The sequence below is a fragment of the Poecilia reticulata genome, chromosome 16, assembly GCF_904066995.2.
Source record: "Poecilia reticulata chromosome 16, P_reticulata-male-v2, whole genome shotgun sequence".
NCBI lineage: Eukaryota > Metazoa > Chordata > Actinopteri > Cyprinodontiformes > Poeciliidae > Poecilia > Poecilia reticulata.
Window position 1 is genome coordinate 15,793,328 of NC_088845.1, and position 19,522 is coordinate 15,812,849.

Below are 19,522 nucleotides of genomic sequence, written 5' to 3' on the forward strand. Positions count from 1 at the left end.
AGGCACGTATACTGTTCTGGGTAAAATTGACCCGCTGATTAAGGCAAGACAAATGAGTCATGCAGAGAGTGTTTATGTTTTATTTATGTTTTCCCTCCACTTCTACTGAGTGTCCACTCAGTGTGGGCGAAGTTTGCCCATGGGAACAGAAAAGGCTCCCGTCAAAAGTTGTATGAACACCTGCTTTCTTGCATTTTCATTGTGAAGTAAAGAGAATAGTGAGAAAGTGGGCTTGTGTGTGTGCACATGTGCATATATGCGTGTGGTGTGTGTGTGTGTGTGTGGGTGTGTGTGTGTGTGTGTGTGTGTTAGAGATTTTTTGGTATTATCATTTTGTTGTTACTTTAGTTCATATTAATGTTAGAGCAGTTTAAAATGTTCTCTTCTTTAGTGTGTGTATTAACTGACCTGGGGGTCACAGTTGCCTGTTCATCTTCAGGTGAAACAGTTTGACCAAGATTTGAACCGGGCTCAGGCCGGGCTCAGGCCGTAAATCAGATTGCTAGTTGTTTAGGTAAATTGTTTTACGACCTTTGCTGTGTTTAGGTAAATTGTTTTACGACCTTTGCTGTGTTTAGGTAAAATGTTTTACGACCTTTGCTGTTTTTTGTCTGCTATCTATCTTGCCTATCCTCCCTCTTTGAAGTTTGAAAATAAAAGGCAAGCTCTACCCAAAAGATCTAGAGAACGCTCTGTGAACAGCTCGGAGGAGCTGACAGAGTTTTTTCTCCTTCTGCAGAAGCTTTGTCATAAAATTCATATACGTTGTCTGTGGTTCTTTTATGTAGGTTCTAGGAAAATACCTATCATTTTGGTGCCGAAACCCGGGATCTCTCATACCGACCGCTGTCAGGCAGAGGAAGACGCGCTGAATCCGTGCACGGCCAGAGTCAACTGGACCTGGAAAGAAAGACCCAGGAAGCAAAATTCTTCGCTGGGCCGGCGACACATGTCCGACTTTGTCTGCCAACGGCGGAATGACGAGATCCAACCGGACAGTGCGAAAACTACAGAAACGTGAGTGAATTTTAAAATGTTTCAAACGAATGATACTAAAGTAAAGTCGACATAAATAAAGGGTTGGAGTCCCAGTTGCAACTAAAATGCTAAGAATTGAGGTTTGGAATCCCAGTTGCAACTAAATGCTACTAAATTGAGGGTTTGAGTCCCAGTTGACATTGACACTTGATTCAACTAAATGCTACTAAATTGAGGGTTGGAGTCCCAGTTGACATTGACACTTGATTCAACTAAATGCTACTAAATTGAGGGTTTGAGTCCCAGTTGACATTGGCACTTGATTCAACTAAATGCTACTAAATTGAGGGTTAGAGTCCCAGTTGACATTGGCACTTGATTCAACTAAATGCTTTTGGGTTGAAGTCCCTGTTGACGGCGTTTCAACTAAACAAAGGAAAGGCTCTCAGAGCCTCCTGTTTTTGGGAGACCCCTTAAGGGTAAGTCCTCAGGCGGATAGGAAGCTTGTCATTGCTGTGTGGTTTTGATTTTTGATGGGTAAATAAAATGACTGGTGCTGAGTTTTCTGACAAGGCAAAAACAGATAATGTTGCGCTAAATCGTAGTCATTACTGTGCTGGTATTGCTGGTTTGCTGCTGCTGCTTTGATGTGTGTGTGTGTGTGTGTGCATGAAAGGGTAGTGTGAGCGTGATTGGAGGTTTAAATACCGCTCTGTATTTTACCTCATATAAAACAGTGGGATTAAGCAGCAAACCTCTTGTGGATGCAACAGGCAAGATTCTCCCACTCGAAAGAGTCGAAGCGGGGAATACCACAACAAGGTGTTTTAATTGCTGGCCCACTGAAAAGATCTCCAGTTCATAGGACTCCCTAGGAGTCAACGAACCTGGACCAAATTTAAATAAATTCAAATAAATAATATTTTCAAGCTGAAATTGCAAGTGTTTTTAATATGGGAATTAAACATTCTTGTAATTCCTCACTTATTGAGGGCCCCGATGGGGATGAAAAATACATGCTGTCCAGGTTTCCTGGTAGCATTGTACACATGAAAAAATGGAGAAAGAAATATAAAATAGACGGAAAGCTAAAAAATCGATAAATGGCAAACAATTGTGAGAATTTTGGAGAGTAGTGTAGCAAGAAAAACGGGGATAAAAAAAAAAAAAAAAAAAAAATCTAAAAAGGAGGATGAGTTGAGATGTGCTAAAATATGGTTAAAAGCAGCCACAGACCGGAAAGAACAAATTAAAAAGATTAAAGACAAAAAGCTTGTAGAATCAAATAACTTATTTGTAAGACCAGAAGACAATGAAATGGTGCTAACCAGACGGAATGCTCCAGCGGGGCAGGGAGAGCAGGTACGGCCGACTGCTCCTCCCCCAACCGCTGAAGCAAGCTCGTCTGCCTCTGTCCCAGTAGCAACAGCCCCGGCAGACAGTTTTCCGGACGCGCCCGCTACTGGCAGTAAGGAGCCCCAAAGTAGTCTGTATCCCTCACTGGAAGGTTTAGATCCACCCCCGTATGCGGGAGACAGAAGTCAAACAGAACATATGCCAATTGAACAGCCACATTACAATTTAAGGTTAAATCCTAAAAAGAAGATCCAATATAGTCCTGATTTCCACGGGGGACATGTTGAAGAGTACCCCATGATACAGGTACCAAACCCTAATGCTGGTGAGGATGATTCACCACATACATATGTTTTTAGACCCTGGACTTTAGAGGAAGTCCGGAAAGCTGTGAAAGGATCAGATGTTTTTCACCTGGAGAAATTTGGAGGTTTATATACCTCTGCCTTTTCCAACGACCGGACAAAAGGCCGTGGAAGAGACAGAGGCAGAGGAAGTCACGATAGGCGACGACCCCAAAATAACACCCCACAAAATCCACGGTATTCAAAAGGCTGCTGGATTTGTGGCAATATTGGTCACTGGGCAAGAAACTGCCCTTCAAAGAATGTTGCACGGGGCGACAAGAGGGGTGGTGGAGTGAGGAGACCACAAATAGGACAAATCCTCAGCATAATCAGACTCTACCACAGCCCAAAAACACAACCCCCCAGACCAAATTGATGAAATACTAGAGACATGTGCATGCAGTTTAAGACGTTAAGTAAAACCATAAAAGAAATTGAATTCCTGTAAGAAATCAATGTATGCAAAATAATTTTTAATGTTACTAAAAAATTTGGTTTAAACCTCACAAGTGAGAAATAATTTGTTTTAAGAAATACTGATGTTTGTTTTGTTTTTCTTTTTGAGCATTCCTACACCTTTAAAGAAAAACCAGTAAAGAGAGGTCTCACTGAAATAAACATGGGAACAATTTCTTTGTATGCTAAAAGTGGAACCATGACTTTCCTGAAGGAGGAGAAGCTGAAAAATAAAACTAAATAATAAAATTGTCCTCAGAGAACAATGTTTAATGTATTGTGTCGGAATAATATTATAACACCAACTTGGTGAAATGATTCTTAGCTGTCTATCTGGAGGGGTCAGCGGTCAGAGTAAGGTACCGACCTGGACATTGTCCAGCCTCGTAACTCTTAGGCCTTGAGAGGAGGGCTGCCCGCTGACTTCACAGTCTGCAGCACTGAGATCAACAAATTTAGAGAAATCCATTGTTCTCTGGTGAGACGTGTCTTAGATGAAGTTAACTTAAACGTACATTCTACATTTTACAAGTTAATGGTGAACATGATGAAAGAGACTACAGCTTTTAACATGTTTCATGTTTATATGTGTTTGAATAAGGAAATGGTTTATGACTTCTTAAAAAGTTGGATAATAAGTGGCTAAAAGCTATACGATGAAAAGAAAAGAAAGTTATATGGAAAATGTTTGTGTATAAAAACAAAGGAACACAGAAAAGCAAGCAAACATTAATTGACTCTTATTTGCTTCTTTCCTTTTCCTCTGTCTGAGCCTCGCTGCGCTGCGTCTGACCTCTGACCTCGGCTCAGATCTGTCCTGCCAATCAGATGACTCCCTCCTTTATCACCAGCCAGTTGATAAAGAAGCGAAAAAGGACAGGACGATTTCTACCAACTGGACACTGAAGGCAATAAAGTGTCCACTGGTCCTAATTCCTTGACATCTGGGAACTGCCATGCAGCAAAACTACGTACTGTATGGAGTCCTGCTAGACGTTTGGAAAAAGAAAGCAAACTGAACTGTTTGCCGCTTGTTTCATTGGTGGACAAAGGGACGGTCTGGACAACTTATAAATAATCCAACACCAGAGCCAGTTGGACTGACAGGGAGCTGGAGGAGGGGCAGAGGGAGGACCAGCTGCAGCGACGCTAGCAGCAGGAGGGGAAGCGAGAAGCAAGACAGAAAGGAGAAATGCAGATAAGTTATACACACACACTGCTGTGACACACACTGCTACTGTAATGAGGACTTGCTTGCTTACTTACTAGCAGGAAGGAACTATCTATTTAGAAAAGAACATTTTGAAGGTTTTAAGGTACAATGTTAGATAAAAATCTTTCATTTTGTACCCATTAACTCAGTCCTTAACAGAAGGACCAGTGATCCTCTTAGGGCCCACGAGCCATAGATTGGGAAACTGTGAAGGAAAAAACTGTAATGGTTAAAAGTTAAGAAAGAAAAAAAAAACTGAGTGTGATACGGCTAAATTACACCAACTAAAAAGGATTAGATTCAAAGCTAATAATGATTTGCAAATGTTTTATTTTCTTTGAAATAAATGTACAAGTTTGGAACTAAATTAAACATATCTAAGTGTTGAAATTAATTGATATTGCAGTGTTGAAATACTATGAAGTATTTCTTTGCATTTAACTGAAACACTTAACTTAGAGTTTAATTCTATAAAGAATCTACAGATTGATTGGGATTGTGTTTGTGTATTTTATATTGAGATGAATGACAATTATTTTGAGACGAGAGATATTTTTCTGCTAAATTGAGTAACGGATAAAATTATTGACCATTTAATTTAAAATATAAAAAACTTACATTGTAAACTTGTCTGAAATGCGAGGTTAAGGGAAAGTCTGAGACTTTAAGCAACCTTGTAAACGGCTACTAAAAACTGATTGTGATTAAAAGCAACATTTTCTAGACTTCAGTCTAGAACATTTTAATCCAGATTTGATTGATAGTCAATAAATTCAAAAAGAAATGGAAAATTAGAGGATTTGAGGTTTTGGTTTAATTTCAGGATGGTCATTTTTATTTAGGAAGAGTTATGCTTTGATGAATTTGATAACATCTACAGGGAAACCAGTCACCCATGCATCCTTGCTTAAGAATCTTTTGCAGGCCATATATTTACCAGCTGAACTAGCAGTTTGTAAGTGTGCAGCGCACACCACGAAACAGAATGAGGTTTCAAGTGGCAATAGATTAGCTGATAAAGTAGCAAAGGAAGCTGCAGCTGGGAAGCATGGGGGAGACAATTTCTCAATACAGATAGAAGATCCTCAAGTAATAGACAAAGCTGTGTTAAAAGACATGCAAGATAATGCTCCAAACGCAGAAAAACAAATGTGGATAACTAAAGGGGCGACACTGAATGATGATAACATTTTTTCAGTAAATAGAAGTCGGTCCTTCCAAAATCTCTATTTAGAGCGGCAGCAATTTTGACACATGGACATTGTCATGTGTCAACAGGGGGGATGGTCTCTATGCTACAACAGCATTTTACCACATATGGATTAAATTCTTACTTAAAAAATGTTTGTACTGCATGTCCAGTTTGTGTCAGAAACAATCCTCAAGGAAACATTAGACCAAGAAGAGGAAGTTTCCCAAAACCCTCATCCATTTCAAACAACGCATATGGACTTTATTGAACTCACACAAAGTGGACCACATAAATATTGTTTGGTGATGATTGATGCTTTTTCTAAAAGAGTTGAAGTAGTTCCAGCAAAGCCTGCTTTTGAAATAATTTATGGGAGAGCGTACATGTTGCCTCTGTTTGCTCCAGACTTACAGAAAGCTGATGAAGAACGAACATTGGTAGATTATATGATCAGGATCCTGAAACAGAAAGAGGTGTTAAATGCAAATTTACTGCCGTCTGACTGTTCTCCTCTACAGGAAATAAATAAAACCACCCCCATCCAGCCAGGAAACTGGGTCTACATAAAGGTCATAAAAGAACCTTTCCAGGTGCTGATGACCACACCAACAGTCGTAAAGACCCAGCTGGATACATCTAAGTCACTGCAAGCTGCAGAGAGTGTTTGACCCCTAAGTAGGCGGAGGGAGGAAGGCCGGACTTCAAAGGGGGGCTATTTTTTAGGGTAGCTCGTCTCAAACCCGGTGAAGAAACGCTTAAGATTCCCCCGTCTTTAGTTTGGGGGTTCTGATATCTCTGTGCGCCGAGCAGCAATGGGGACTCCATATGCCAGATGGATCTTCTACTGCGCTGTGACTGCAGCATCAACCTGTGGTGGAAACTAATGAATAGAACCGCGTACGAGGGACATGCTGTGAACTGCTATGTGTGTGCGCAGCTGCCAATCGCCACACACAACTCAGGTCTGCGTGTAGGACACATCACGGATGACAAATAGATGTGTCTCTATGGCCTGAGCACACAACCACGACTCAGCGTCCCTATGCCAAAGGGATGCAAACGGTGAAAAAATGACTATTCTGTTCTACTTCAGATAGGAGATGCCATGAAGGAACTTTTTGGATCTATGAACTGTTCCTTTAATGCTGACGTATTTCCATTTCCACTAACCGCATGGAAAATACCAGAGACCATTTCTTTAGCAGGAGCTAAACCCGGGTCTCTGAGGAGCTGCGTGTTCAACAACGGACACGTTTCTCTTGGGATGTTACCTTGAAACTTGTGTAACAAAGTTTACACCTACTGCGAAACGACACTGGATTACATCAACTGCATCGCCTGCAGGGGTCAAAGGATGACTCCACACTGCAAAGTCTGGAAGGACAACCCAGACTGTGACAACATGCTTCAGGAGAGGTGTTTCAACATCACAGATCGGACATTGGACGACAGGAGACAACGCTGTGCAGTACCATAGTGCCAGGAGACTATGGTTCACGGGTGATGGCAGACTGGTACTTCCTGTACCTGATTGTATTCATCAGGAAAGGACGACACGTTCTGGCTGCCTGCTCCAAGCGTCATGCCTGAGGTCAAACGCTGGGGAGGCCTCACAACAGACACTGGAGTTCCATGGGAATTCAGGATTTGGAACGGCGGAGAAAAATTCATGCAAGGTCTGTTTCCGTGGGTTGGAGTAGGTGAGATTCGGGACCACGTAGAGATAAACAGGTACGGATTACTGCGACTAATCAACATCACATACCAGCTGGCCAATGGCACCGCGAAGGAGCTGACTGAACTGAGAAACATGGTTATGCAAAATCGTGTTGTTCTGGATTTCCTCACTGCCCCTCAGGGAGGGGTTTGCAAAATTATTGGCCCAACGTGTTGCACTTTTGTGCCGGATGAAACAGGAACTGGAGGAACCATTTCTGATGCTCTATATGAGCTGGAGGATCTTAAAAAAATATGTGGAGAGTGGAACACGCGGCTCATCCTTTTTTGATTTGTTTTCATGGTTCACGTCTGGTCCGTGGTGGACTTTACTGTTAAAGCTCGTGACACCTATTCTGATTGTTTTTGTTCTATTCTGTTTTTTTACGGGTTGCATTATTCCTTGTCTACGGAGTATGATGTTTAAAACAATTAACACAACTGTTGTTAGTTATCAGCTAGCGAAGGCATCCTATGAGACAAATGAAAATGACTTGTTTCGAGGTTCTGACGATTTTCTGAACACTGATGATGTTCTGTAATCAATAAACAGATTAATTCATTTGCTGAATGATTCCTACACCGAAAATGTGAAAACGAGAGGTGTTAGAGATGAGAAAACTGCATTTGATTTATTTTGCTGTTTCTTTCTTTTGTTTTTGTTCATTTCATTTATTCATTATATAAATTTAGTCATTGTGTAATTTTTATGTTTAGACTAGGAAAAAAAAAAAAAAACATTCTTGCATTTATTGGTTCTATTTTATTTCTTTTCTTTTCTATGCTTGGCTTTTGAATAGGGTTTACACACATGGTAAAATGATAAAAAGGGGGGAATGTTAGAGATTTTTTGGTATTATCATTTTGTTGTTACTTTAGTTCATATTAATGTTAGAGCAGTTTAAAATGTTCTCTTCTTTAGTGTGTGTATTAACTGACCTGGGGGTCACAGTTGCCTGTTCATCTTCAGGTGAAACAGTTTGACCAAGATTTGAACCGGGCTCAGGCCGGGCTCAGGCCGTAAATCAGATTGCTAGTTGTTTAGGTAAATTGTTTTACGACCTTTGCTGTGTTTAGGTAAATTGTTTTACGACCTTTGCTGTGTTTAGGTAAAATGTTTTACGACCTTTGCTGTTTTTTGTCTGCTATCTATCTTGCCTATCCTCCCTCTTTGAAGTTTGAAAATAAAAGGCAAGCTCTACCCAAAAGATCTAGAGAACGCTCTGTGAACAGCTCGGAGGAGCTGACAGAGTTTTTTCTCCTTCTGCAGAAGCTTTGTCATAAAATTCATATACGTTGTCTGTGGTTCTTTTATGTAGGTTCTAGGAAAATACCTATCAGTGTGTGTGTGTGGGGTGAAATATATCTCATAATTGCAAGGAAACATATAGAATTGGACATTTTCTAAAATCTTTTTTACCCTTCATCTTTCAATTTATATGTAGAGTGCACCTATTAAGACAAATATAAAAAGTTTCATGCAGAAAAAATACTTCCAACTATTTTAGAACAATGTTTAAACTTTAAAATGGGTCAATTTGACCTGCGACATAACAGGAGGGTTAGTGATCAATCAGATCCAGACAGTTGAAACAGTGAGAGGTCAGGACGACCTCAGCCAAAACTGCATAACAGAATGTGGAGAAGAGATTGGGTGCTGTCATCCAGGACAAGTTTCCACCTGTTTTCACACACACACACACACGCACACACACACACACACACACACACACACACACACACACACACGCACGCACGCACGCACGCACGCACGCCCCCTCCCCCCTCCCCCCACACACACATGCACACGCACACGCACACACACACACACACACACACACACACACACACACACACACACACACACACACACACGCACGCACGCACGCACGCACACCCCCGCCCCCCTCCCCCACACACACGCACACACACACACACACACACACACACACACACGCACACACACAAAAATCTGAAAACTGTTTCTTTGGTTGTGAATCAGATTTTGTAAATGCAGAAATAATGACAACAAACACCTCGTTCGTTGCAGCAGGCTTTATTGCACTGACACAAACTATTTCCTCCATCTCTTCATTTGTTTTCTAATTCACTAAAGCATCACCCACCCTCTTGCTCCAATAAAGTCCCATATCGGGTCAGGCAGGTCTGGGCTCTTCCCCTGAAGGCATACAGGTGGAAGGCAGGGGACACACACACACACAAAAAATACACAACAGCAGGCAATTTACAGTCTCTGGTGCACCTGACCTACATTTCAGCGGAGAGCGAGACAGCACCACAGGAGAAGCAACTCATTATGCATGTGAACACCACAAAAACACCTTATCAGCCCAGCAGTGCTGGTAACTGTCACATCCTTAAAGGAGAGATGCTGCCTAACAAATAAAATAAGCTTTTTAATCAAAAGAAGATGCTCTAAATGCAAGGTGTATGTTTTCTTGTCTTGGAAATAGAATAATGGGGTTTTGCAGGGCAATTAAAACCAGTGGGATGTTTATTATGCTTGTTTTTGCCAAATTTAACTGTCACTATGATGATATGCTAATTAGAAATAAATATGTTAGGACGTAACTTTGCATCCTTTTTCAGTCGTTGTCCAAATCCCTTCGTAAGGAAGGTAAATGGAGAGGGGAAAGGGGCAGAGGGAGGAGAAGATGGAAGAGGAGAGTTCAAGTGAATACAAAATCGTAATTTAATCCTATCTGTGTGTGTGTGTGTGGTTGCCTGGTTGTGCATTCACCTGAGCATCTATGAATGGGTGCAAGAGCATGATAAGCAGAGGGAGCTATAGCTCTGGCGCCAGTTAGGTATGATAAAAAAATGAGCAGAGGAGAAAAAAAAAAACTTGGACCTACAGTTGTGGACAGGAGTTTGCATCAGAGTAGGATGGAATAAGAAGTAAGCAAGGGAATAGTCTGCTGGACCTGCAGGGAGTTAACATGAAGTTTAACCTTTCTCTTCAACTGGCCAGAATATTTTACTGCAACAGACCTAAACCTGCTGCCTTCAGTGAACTTAAAGTGGTTACAGGTGCATCTCAGCAAATTACCGTATTATCAACTAGCTATTTAAAATCACATGTTCAGTTGCAATGGAACGCTTGTGTAATATTTACATTTATTTGTGTCTGGGTTCAGTGCACATCACGGATTTATTCAGGACAAGGATGACAGCCTTGCTAAGAGGGTGTAATAATGTCAAAACAAGTGAGATCCAAACTAAAAGCAACCAAACTAAAAATCATCCCAACTAAAAAGCAACAACGGGACCTTGCAAAAACAGTGCAAGGCAGATGTTTGAGTAAAAAATTGACAGAAGATTGTAAAATCACAAAAAAAAAATTATTTTATGAGGGATTTAATAATCATGCATTGACCAGCAACCTCTCCTGACTTAAACAACATAGATAATTTATAAACTAGTGTTATGAGAATAATGAGAGACAGCCAAGCTAACAGTTTTGAGGTCACACATAGCACAGCACACTGATCCATTTTTACTCGGCTGAATTTTCAGTATTGAAAATCATTATCTAATTTATGTAATACATTTACTGAGAACCTTGACATTTTGTTCTTAGCTTTAAACCCTTAACAGCTAAGTTATTGTAAATGATTATAGAAAATAAGCTTTTTTTTGTGAGGAATTAAATTTTCATATCTTTTAAAATGCACCTTGAAAATCAAATTTGAAAAATATAATTAATAACAGATGAAAATCCCTTCTGCAACATGGTTAAGCTGCTCTAAGTATGTTGTCTCACTTGGTTGATCAGTTTGCCTTGCTGTTGAAGATCTGCTATCAAAACAAATCAAGAAGAACGAAGTCTAAGAAAGTGATAACAAAAAAGGAAGAGGAAAATAAACTTAATGCACAAATGAAACTCAAGTTTGATATCCAGAGGAGTTCCTGGTAGCCCATTTATGTCATTTATGTCAGTGGAAGTCTCGTCAGGGGAGGAAGAGAAATCGGGTCACCGGAGGTATCATTAAGAATCTCGTCTCTCCCTTTATCTTGATTCAAGCTAAAAGCACGAGAAATAGGTTAATGTACAACCTCTACTTTTTCTAATGTAGCCCGTAGGGAGTGTGGGTGGTCTGTGTTGCTATGGAGACGATTATGTATGGTCTGCTTCAAGGTGACCATGGTGAGGGTGCTTTTTACAGTAAAACGTAGTCACAAACATGCAATTATTACATTTAAGCTGGAGTCTGATTGCATTCAGTTTAATGTAGATGCTGTTAAACAGTGTTTTAACAGTGCTGTGTCTATAAAAGTATTTACTCTAATTTTTATTACCTTAAATGCCTGACAAGACATTAATAGATGTTCAATATCTCTTTATTCTGTCTGAATGTTGTCAATACTTCTGTTGCATTCTTGTTAAAACTTAAGAGACTGTCATGGAGATCGGCAGGGTTGTGTGCTTGGACCAATACTTTTTACATAATTTATCCTTATTTTGAGTAATAATATTAGCCGTAGCAACTGTCATGGCTTCCTTGACTTTTAACAAACTTCTATTTAATAATCACTAATAATTGGAATCTGGAAGGAATGAATCCAGTTAATGATGACATTAAAAATGAATGCAATTTTTAGATTAGAACTGGTGTTAATATACTCTTTGTATTGACAACTTGGTGGTTGTTCATAGAGAACAACCATTGTGTAAGTGTGAGTAAACGTGAGTGTAAGTAATTTAAAATGTGAGAAAAGAACATTTATTTATGCCAACATATAAGACCACTGCTGCTGTCTGTTGATTGTAGACCTGAAACCTCACAGAGCTGACTGCACATTAAACTGAAACTTTGACTAGACTTTTAAAAGCCTGAAAGTAGATCTGTTTCAAACTGCATATGCATATTCACCTATGTCCCTATTACATAAAATACTAATGCAGTCAGATTACTAATGGATCCAGCGTGGGAAATGTTAATTAAAAAAAGGCTCAAAGTGTTTTGCTGCAACCTTCTTTTGTCTTTTTTATGGCTCATCCATTTGAGTGTTAAGTGCGGACGTTCAGCGGGAACATTTATCAAAGTGTGAGGCTTGTGGCTTGTCTTATGATGTAAAGCTCTTTAAGATCTTACTAATGTTTGACATTAAAGTGGTGAGGTTAGGAAAAGTCCTGAAGGGGTTGAAATGTTGAGAGGACTGCAGCTGAGGCATTAAAACAATTACAGTCCTAATGATGTAATTATTGACAGGCTTGTTGAAGGAAGAAGACGGTTTTTGGAGGACAATGAACTTCTGTACCTTTCTAATAATGTCATTCGGGGGGAGGAGGGGTGATAGGTTGTTAGGTGTATCAAATATATCATCTCTACAGTGGTATGCAAAAATATCCTTACAAACTTTTTAATTGTTTTGCGCTATTACTGCAAATTTCTGTGAATTTTATTTGGAATTTAATGTGGCAGAGTAAAATAGTAGGACCTAGTTCTGACGTGTGAGGAAAAATAAGACCATTTTTAACAAGTAAACAAAAAAAGTGAGGCATGAATTTGTCTTCAGTTCTTTCTCCACTGCTCTTTCGACTACAGTCCTTTTGAGGTGTGTGTCTGCCTGCTTTGTACATCTAGAGGCAAAATGCATTGCCTACTTTCAATGCAAAAAAGCGGAAAATCTTTAAGATTGGAAAAAGAGCATCTGTGGGTGAGCAGCAGGATTCAAGACTTCCCTCATCTTCCCAATTTGATTTACATCTGAACTTTGACTGGGCCATTCTACTACATGAATATGTTTTAATATAAATCCCATTGTAACTGTGGCTGTTCATAAAGAGTTGTTGTTCTAAAAAGGGAAGGAATATATAAAAATACAGCGCTTTACAGATTTTCCATGAAAATGAAAACAGCATTTCTTTTTTCAAATCATTTCCTTCATATGGGTATATATACATTTGTTAGAGAAATCCTTCAATCTGCAAGACAATGTGCGTGTTGTGGTGCTTTACGGGTTGATTGAATGTCAGCCTTGTGAATTGCAGCTTCTTTCCTTACTATTACAGTATTCTCCTTTCATCATCGCCACAGCAACCTTACAGTTCAGCTCACAACGAAGACTCCACACTTCTGGCTTTTATCATAGACACGTCTGTACCTACAGGACTGTAAACGGGAGAATGTGGCCTCTTAAGAGTTCAGCACAAAACACAGGCTAAAATCCACACACGCACACAGATTGTCCGGACCTTAACGAGGGAGGATATGATTGGGGCTGTGCTGTAAAGCTGCTCAGATGTACAGTAACGGTGTGTGGATCAGCTCGGCGCTGTGATTCGGTCTCCCGCTGATAGAATCTGGTGACATTTGGGCTGATTGTTAAAGTGATGACATTACATCTGACAGCTAAACCACATGATCACAGGCCAGCACAGGCAACTGATAATGGCAGCCTACTTTAAGCACCAGCAGGCCGGGCTTCTTCTCCGCTTGCAAGTCATGCACACACACACACGCACGCACACACGCACGCATGCACGCAGGCACACACATGCATAAAAACCCATTAGTCTTCCTCGCCAATAAAGGAGGCAAGTTGGTGTTAGGTCTCTGCTTTTAGTTCTAATGAGACAGGTGGTCTCCTCTGACCAGACAGAAGAACAGTGGGACACCGACAGTTCGGGAGGATCAGCGAGGCTCAAAGAAAAAAGGCCTGCAAAGAAATCTCTCCACTCAGTGCAGGTGACTTATGTGCTTTTCAAAATAATTTGCAGCAATTTTAAGTTCTCCTTCCTAAGTCTATTCTATGCTCATTGGCTTTATGAGCTCTTATTCACCAAATAATTTAAAGGTAACCATAAATTATCAATTAGATTTAAACCAGCAGAACAAGTTCAGGAAAACAAATCAAACTTGAGTTTTTTTTTTAGCTATAAAGTAACAAAAACAACATAGTCACATGTGAAAAGTGGAGGAAATCGTTAGGACTTTTGGAGGCTTCTTGGAGCGCCTTGAGGTTCGCTTTCAAGGGAAACTTGCATGGAGTTTCCCTTGAAAGCGAAACTCCATGCTAATATGCCCATGCTAATACATGGGCGTATTAGCAGCTGCTTTGAACGTACTCTACTTAAATACTATCTTCTGTACATTGCAATTGCTGATTTCAGATTGTTTTTGAGAGGTTTTTAAATCCCTTACCGGATCACTAAACCACTGCAGTCTTCTGTCTGAAGGCCATGTGAGATTTTAACTATTTTCAGTGGGTAGAAAAAAGGGGCTTTTCAAAATGTGTAAAAGAAATGTGTTTTTTCTATTGTACTTAGAAGGCATTTTCTAAATATGAAAGCTGTTAAAACTGATATTAAAGTGTCATTTGAACCCTCCACCACATTAAGATGGTGATTCTTACAATTAACCACATTGGTGATCATAAAATTCAGGTGCCTAATGCTTTACTTACTTGAGTATTTTAGCATTTTATTTTTCAACTTACTCATTAAAAGGAGTTTTGAAACATATTGGCTTCAGCTCTGCACACATTGTAATTGCTGGAAAACTACCATACAGGCTCAGTGTTGGGATTTTATCATTCAGGAAGCTTTGCTCTGTGTTGTTTTCCCACAAGGTCGGGCAATGCTGGGAATTCAGCCATGTTGTCAACTCTGGCTGACTTGACAAGTGTTTACTTTACACTTCACCTCCAATATTACCACCCGTTCTTGATGGCCATTAAGTTGACAGCTGAACTCTGTAAAATTTCACAAACAGTTTGACACTAAGAAATGAGAAAAAGGCTCATCGTCTTACCAGACCCAAGAGGAAAGGATTCAGAAACAGTAGAAATAGTAAGTATTTCTATCAACTACTTACTAGAAGTAGTAAGTAAGTCGATGCTATGCAATATATAATATATATTTGTGTTTTTTCTTTGAAAAAAAGAAGGCTTGACTCAGGGCTGAGATTAATCAGAAGTGATGTTTGGTGTTGGTAAACCAAGCCAGCCAAACTAAATGCAAAATGCTCTTTATGAAGTATCTGCATTCGAGTATTTATTCAAATATCTTGCTTTATTTGTCTATTTACGTTTTTGCAAAAGTATCCAAGGAACAAGATAAAGAGATTGAAAAAAATCATTTTTCTTTTGAAAGCTCCTGGAATAGGAATCAGCCACATCCTGTCTAGACATTGTAATCACTGTACCAACATTATCGTTGTCAGCCACAATGTCTGACGTTCATGTTCAGAGTGATTTGAGATGTTTTTAAATGGATTGTGCTTTTATCCAAAGAGCTCCACACACCAACTTTTATTCACTGACAGCACATTTGTAGCAATAACCCACTTGAGATCCATTGTCTTACTCGGCGTGTTGATCGAAGAGCAAACTTTGTTATTAGTGTCCAACTTGCTGAACCACAGCGGCCAAGAACGCAAAGGTTAAGCAAGCACTTCATGCAGGAAATTGATCAGAGCCATTATTGCTTCTTTCCTGTATTGCTAAAGCTGAAAATGTGTGCTCTTTTAACACTGTTAATATGTTTTTCGGTGTCACTTTCTTGGGCATTTCTTGCTCTTGCTTTCAGTATTTTTGTGTGTGATGACATTTTTTTTCCCCAGACATATCCTCATCTTTCTGGCAGGAATATGAGCAAAAACATCTCACAGTTTCCATTACGTCTATAACCGATACTCCCCTTGGCACAGTAATCTGCAGAGAGTAAACGTGTCCACTGAAAAATGGAGAGAGGTCGACAGACACCCGCTACGGACATTACCTTGGCCCTAAAATTATAGGACTCAATCATAAAAATTCACAAAGACCAATAGGAGATGATGAAAACCCCCTGCAGATAGGAGGGCCTGCCAGCAAACAGCACAGATGACAAAAACATCACATCAGGGAAGATACGTGGGATTGGCCCTCAGCAGAACAACGCCTCAGGTGTTTTGGCTTTCACAGCTCGGTCCCTCTGTTTTATCTCTGGGCAAAACACCCAACAGGCCAGGTTTATATGAAGCGGCATTTATGAAAAAGTAATCGGTTTCATCTGTCGAGGAGATACAGGCCCCTCGCGGCAAACTGAGCTCATTTCATATTAAGCGATATCAGGTTGATGCGTGATCACCGATTAAGCAAGTAGTTAGAACTAGGATAACATTAGTGCTAACAATCACAAATCATACAGCCAGTCCTCCAAACTGAGTTTTATTGAAAAGGGAGCTTTGCCTCCGTCTGTAAACAAAGTGAGGCTTAGAAAAGGCGCCTACATAACGATGTTTATCGGTGTCTGGCTGTGGCTGAAAGGTAGTTGGGATTGATCAGATGAGCCCACCAAGCCTGAATGTTAACACTAGTTCCAGTAAAATTTGGATGGGATGGATTGGCTGGAAATGTTCCTTTTTCTGTATATTTTTTATGGGCAAAATAAAGACTGGTGGAGAGACAGTGCTTAACATGTTCATATTTCAACACATACAGAACGGAGGAGAAAATGCTCCTTGTTTAAAACCTTGATTGTTTTTGTTTAAAAACATTTTTTATATACTTACAATTTTAAAAAATCTGTAGTTTGTCCAATATTTGGGTATTTTTTAGCCATATGTCTGAAATTGGTCATATAAAAAAAATGCATTTTTGAGATTTGTTGCACTGCAGTAAATTATGATGGAAAATACAAAGATGATTAAATTGTGTATCTTTATTCAAGTGTTTTGGAGTGCAATGGTGAGTATGTACACCACGTTGGATCAAAATAAATGTACACACTGATTGTAACAGAATACACATTTTTCAAATGCCCTGGTAGAAAGAAGTGTTTTCAGAAATAAATCACTTAAACCACTCTTCCGGTATCCATCTTTGTAACGCTTATAGATTTTAAGTTTTGCTGACAAGCATTCCCCTTCTTTTACAAACAGAAGATGCCCTAATACACAACCTCTGTAGATGCTGAACAAGCTTTGCACTGACGGCAGCACGACTCCACAGCACGAGTCTCGGGACAAAAAACGCTTCTTGAAGTCTTCTGCAATTATTGTACGTCTCATCTCAACGTTTTTGGTGATCTGGTGTTTGGTTTTTGGTGAAAACTCCTTTCTTGGCAGAAATATTGAACATGCGAGTACACTTTGATGCAGACTCTTTGGATTGCACTCGGCTAATTCACATTTTCTGTACTGGAAAAGTGCAAAGCAGTCCTGCAGCAGAACTCAATGAGCCACCTGTGCTGCAATTCATTTTTGACAGTTATGCTGAATTTGTTTGGAGCTACAGTAATGGTTGCTGTTAATGCAAGCACAACATGCTATGCTGCCTCCTACCTAAGCTGTGTTGTTGTTGTTGTTCTGCCCAGAAAATATTAGGCTGCTTATTTGATTTGATTTCTTCACCAACACATTCATGCATACTGCATCATGTTATTTCATGTCTGCCATTGTTGCACTAATAAATGGTGTAGCTCGCAACAAGGTTAGCTTCATCTTCATCATAAAACTTTTTTTAGCAGATGTACAAGTAATAGAAACATAAGAGCTTAGAAATTATAAATAGGGAATTATTTTGAGAAATGAAACAAGAGTTATAAAATGTATTGTTTTATGTTCAGTTTTACATGAATTACTGTTGAATAACTTTTACAGAATTTATTAATCCTATATAGTTGACAGACCAAACTAAACTTATAAATGCCTAAACATCACCAACACACACCTAATTATAGTCAGAAAAGCCAACTCTTCTGATCTGATGGAACTAGTATTTCCACAATGCACTAATGAATGTGGAGGACGACAGGCACCAGAGATCACCTCATTAATACTCTACTGTGCCTGCAGCAAAACAGGGTAATGACTGGCTCGTTGTGAGCGTATGGCTTCTTTCTGAGGCATAAGCTGAAATAAAGGAAGGTGGCTGTAAAAACACACAGAATGGACCAGAATGAAAGTCCTTCACAGGCAGGTAAAGGTTTGCATTTTCACAACAAAACATACAGACATACAGACATGCGCTCACACATGCACACACAAAAATAAATGCAAAGAACTACGTTGCAGTCCAAGTATAGTATCTCTGGGTACTTGCAAAGTGCTTCTCACCTTTATTCCACTATTCACCACTATTCCAGCCAAATTTAATAGGAAACAATCCAAATAAAGTCAATAAATGTAAGACTCTTATTTCCAAGAACTGCTCCAAGTTTGTCATTAAGGAGAAAATAAACATCTCCTCGATGTTCGGTAGAAGTACCTTTTAGAGTACTGTGTGATGTGGATCAAACATCGTCCATAAGCTTTTCACAGTAATCCCCTGGAGCTTTGGCCCATTCCTTCTGATCTAACTGGTATAACTCATCTTTTTAGTTGTGCCTACAAATTTTCTATGTGACTGAAATCAGGACAGCGTTTTAGCAAGTTTCCTGGGGGAAACCTTGCAGGGCATTGTGATGGCCTGTAAGTCACTTGACATTGACTTTGTCGACCTTGAGATACTGTAGCTAATTTGGTGGCATGACAAAGGCCATTGTCCACTTGTTAGACTCGTCTCCCCAATGTCTTGGTTAATGCCTTTCCTCAGATTGGAAAGGCCTCCATCCAGCAGAAAAATACCTTAACAACATCACACCAACACCCACATACTTCACAGCTGAGATGGTGTCCTCAGGCTTTCCCCATTTTAATCAAATGTAACAATAGTCATTACCACCAACCAAGTTAGTGTCAGATCAAAGGGAAGGTCTCTAAAAAAGTAAGCCTTTGTCCCTCAGTGCATTTGCAAATGATTATCTGAGGGGTTTTTCTCCTTTTTGGGGTGGAGGGGGGTAATGTCTTCTTCATCTCTGTGTGGCTTTCCTTCAACTCATTTCATTGTGGATAATAAGCCTTTACCAGCTTCAACTAACAACTAACAACTTCAGAAGGTATTTTACTTTTACTCTCGAAGTCCGTGAGGATATTTCACATCAAAACATGTTCATTTCAGGATCACAGAACATGTGATCTTCTTCCTGAACAATGCAATGGCTGGATATTCCCATGCTGTTTATACTTGAATATAATTGTTTAAACAGACTGGATTAGCTAAAAAAGTTGTCTTTTTGTGAAATGTATGAAATTATGTCGACATAATTGTGAAGCATGTGATCAACAGAAACCAAACTTTTCTATGTTTTTTTTAACATCACGTTACAGCGTATGCCGCTAACCGTCCAGATTCATGCTTAGTACTGTAGACCCACCTGCCTTCAGTGGCATGTCTCTTTACATATCAAAAAATAAATACATTAAAAATATGGAA

General features: G+C 39.7%; 1 long non-coding RNA gene across 1 annotated transcript; it reads left to right on the forward strand.

Moving 5' to 3' along the window:
• The first annotated feature begins 424 nt into the window (after positions 1-424).
• On the forward strand, positions 425-8,548 carry LOC145547636 (uncharacterized). The gene is made up of 3 exons (XR_014083930.1): positions 425-514; positions 547-8,303; positions 8,336-8,548. It is a non-coding gene; the product is annotated as an uncharacterized LOC145547636 (long non-coding RNA).
• Positions 8,549-19,522: the final 10,974 nt, after the last annotated feature.